We start from the raw sequence: 3817 nt of genomic DNA, 5'->3' as shown, positions 1-3817 counted from the left end.
GGATGGGACGTTTATTCATGGTAATGTTAAATATAAAAGCAAATTTTAATATAGCGTTATTTAAATTATTTCTATATCTGGTTATTTAAGATTTTTATTGATATGCAAATTGATTAAAATCTGTGATACAGTAAACTACCTTTATAACGAACACGCATATAACGAACTGACGGATATAACGAACTTATCTTTTTTAGTCCCGACCATATGTTGTATGTATGCTGTATGTATGCTTATAACTAACTACGTTTATTACGAACTAAAATTAGTGGTCCCCTCGAGTTCGTTATAACCATAGTCTACTGTATGTTATTTGAAGGTAAAACGTGGACGGTGTCTATATTGTATTCTAAGAGGTCATATACAATGACCCACGATTCGTTAGTTCATTAATGTATTCCATTGTGGTCACCCATTCAACCACTACATTGAGCAACCGTTCTGAATACCTGACCGCCTCCGTAGTCTAGTGGTTAGAATACTTGTCGTTACACTGCCTGTTGATAAAACAACTTTTTGTTTTGTTGTTGTTGTTTTGTGTGTGTGTGTGTGTGTGTGTGTGTGTGTGTGTGTGTGTGTGTGTGTGTGTGTGTGTGTGTGTGTGTGTGTGTGTGTGTGTTGTTTAATGCCGGTCAGACAAACCAGTGATTGATATCGATCGATCGATCCACGCAATTGGGATACGATGACATGCATCAACCAAGTCAGCGAGCCTGGCGACCCGATCCCGTTAGTAGCCTATGACAACAAGCATAGCAGCCTTCATGGCTTGCCGAATACCTATTCTAACCTGGATCTTCACGGGTGAAAATAACTGGTCGGCTCTGAGTCACAATACTGTGTCTGAGTGGGGTATCTGAATAAAACTGCTGTATGGCATCTCAGTCTGCTAGCACTATAAAACCGACTTGTACAAGCAGCCACACACATACACACAAGTCGCAGGAATCTTGAACACGACGTTAAACCCCATCTCTCCACACCTCTGACCAACCGATCCCAATTTCACTCACAAATAATTCCACATTTGGCGAAGATGGTTTCAGGTCACGTTATAAGAGGTGAGGTGAGGTTAGGTGAGGTGAAATGGGCTTTAACGCCGCGTCCATTATTATTGCGACATGCATGCACGCGTGTGTGTGTGTGCAGCTGCTTGTACTAGTCCTGACTGATGCCGATTTATTGTGCCAGCACACTGAGATACCATGCCGCAGTTTAACATGAATACCCCACTCTGACACAGTATACTTCGAGCCGACGAGTCTTTGTTTTATCCCCTTAATTCCGAGCTCCACACAGGGTAACAACAAGTACCATCTTTTAACGTCTTTTAGTATGACGTGTATCGAACCCCAGACTTCCCACTCTCCACTCTACCACAATACCACGGAGGCGGTCTCCCGTTATAAGATAATACATTTCTCAAAATCAGTATATTTGACACACATGCATGTTTTCCGTCCATGGTTGACACATACACGTGTTTTAAGAGGAAAAGTTCTCAAGAATAGGTTAGAAAATGGGTATATTTCATTTTGATTTAAAGGCTATATCTAATTTTAATTTAATGCAAATGAGTTGCATGTGGTTTAGCCTCATTTGGAAGTGTTCTGCACGTGTTCTGTGTTTGGATAACGTGTTTTTCTCGTCCAGTACTTGTGAACATGTGTTCTTTAGGCAGGGTCTGGGATTCCAAAGGTTGCATGAAGGCTTGGTAAATTTCACAGTGGTTTGTCTGAATATCTGTAAAGCTGGGCAGTGAATGTTAATGATTATGTACCATATGTCGTACAATGACAGTTCTGTAATTGTTTCAACCTCCTAAAACAGGTGTTGCATCAGATTAATAATATATTTATTCAAACTCCATATCATTCATCAAACACAATGAACTGTTTTGGCATTGAAACGAATGGAATATTGAACAACCAGTGTTATCGATCTTCGTTTCAAATTGATTTTAAAGATATTCTTTTACTTAAATCTGAAATTCACAACATTGTTTCTTGAAGACCGAACTATCCGAAATTGAATGGGAACGGTAGATTTTATAGCTTCTAAATCTATATCAGTCTTACCATATGTAGGTACGCGATGTTAACTGGAGTTGCGTCCCTTTGGTCGTAAATTTCCAAGCTGAAGCAAGTGCGGGTTTCTTCTCGTTAACATTGATGCGTGTATAAATAGACACGCAAAACAGTTCAATATTGAGAATTTTCCAAATTCAACATGACCAAACCGAAAAAGAAAATTATTAACTTAAATTTATTTTTTTTATTGTTCAACTGTCTTATGCGCGACAGTATGCACATTACATTTTGATTATAAACTGTAGCATGAAATATACATTTTGTTTGTATCAAATATAGCATTTCTGTGTTGAGTTCATCAAGTATTTTGTCATCCATGTGAGTTTTTTTGAGCATGTTGTTATTATGTTAGGGGTATTTGGCGCTCAATGGAGTCTGTTTCGTGGAATAATCGAGACTGAGTATTCTCTGGCTTTGACTTTTTACATTTACGTAACATATTGACATAATTTAGAAACAGAACATCTGCTGCTGAAACAAACCAAATCGATATCGAGGACATTTGGCAGTCGTCAACTGCTATATACCACGGTTCTGCACGTGCAGCACAATCCAGGAATGTGTTGTCATTCATCGGGCTCTTAATATTATCCCATTAGACGAGCCTTTGTGCTCTCATGAACGTGTGCTAGACAGATGATACAAAGTCTTTCTCCAGGAATATCACCAAAGTATAGTTTTAATAAATAAAGTGAGACAAAAACATTTTCATGATCATAAGTTATACCGACTAAAAGCAGATTCCACTGTAGTGAGTGAGTGAGTATTGTTTTACGCCGCTTTTAGCAATATTCCAGCAATATCACGGCGGGGGACACCACAAATGGGCTTCACACATTGTACCCATGTCGGGAATCGAACCCGGGTCTTCGGCGAGACGAGCGAACGCTTTAACCACTATGCTACCCGACCCGCCCCAGATTCCACTGTACAATTCCGACTATCCTTAGCATGTGTTTATGAATCATCATCAAATAGTGACGTCACCAGGTGTTCTGGAAAACGCGAGTGAATCCTGCCCCACCGGTAGCACTCGTCATAAATCATTGTAAATATTGGATCACATGCCTATAATTGATCGTTCCAAAATGAGCAAAGCAAAGAGGATTTGGTGAAGGGTTTGAAACTTTTTTTAGACAAGGCGAAGCACCTAATCGTGTTGATTGTAATAATCAGAGTCAATTGGGTCGTAAGATCTATATATGAGTCAATCATATCAATCATGATGTTGTCTGTTCACGCAGAGACCATATACGTATATGGTCTCTGGTTCACGATTTTATGACGGTGTTTTGAAACATGTATTTATTTCTAGGATTTTTTTTAGAAATGAGCTCGTGTAAATTTCACCATTGAACGTAGCATAGCAACGGTGTGGTGGATTGCATATTGTATATGGATTTATGAAGATACTACGATCTTAGAAACATATCTCAATCATCGAGAATGACGTCATCGGGGGCACGGATGGCCAAGGCCCCGCGATTCGCTGTGCAGAGTTGCGTCCCTTGGGCATGCCAGAAACCTATGATTGTGGGTTCGAATCCTGGTTCGCCCGATTATGTTTCTAGGTTTGTCAGCACCATACCCGTGCTCGTGGGTTTCTCCGAAGTGGTAAACGTCTGAGACCTGCATCACTTCGGTCTTTCCTCCCACATTAACATGACACGCCCCCGTGATATAACTGGAATACTGTTAAAATCAGCGTTAAACCCAACTCACTCACT

The sequence above is a fragment of the Haliotis cracherodii genome, unplaced genomic scaffold (assembly GCF_022045235.1).
Source record: "Haliotis cracherodii isolate W230 unplaced genomic scaffold, xgHalCrac1.p SCAF_16, whole genome shotgun sequence".
Taxonomy (NCBI): domain Eukaryota; kingdom Metazoa; phylum Mollusca; class Gastropoda; order Lepetellida; family Haliotidae; genus Haliotis; species Haliotis cracherodii.
The sequence above is the reverse complement of the archived record's forward strand: the minus strand, read 5'-3'. Positions refer to the sequence as shown.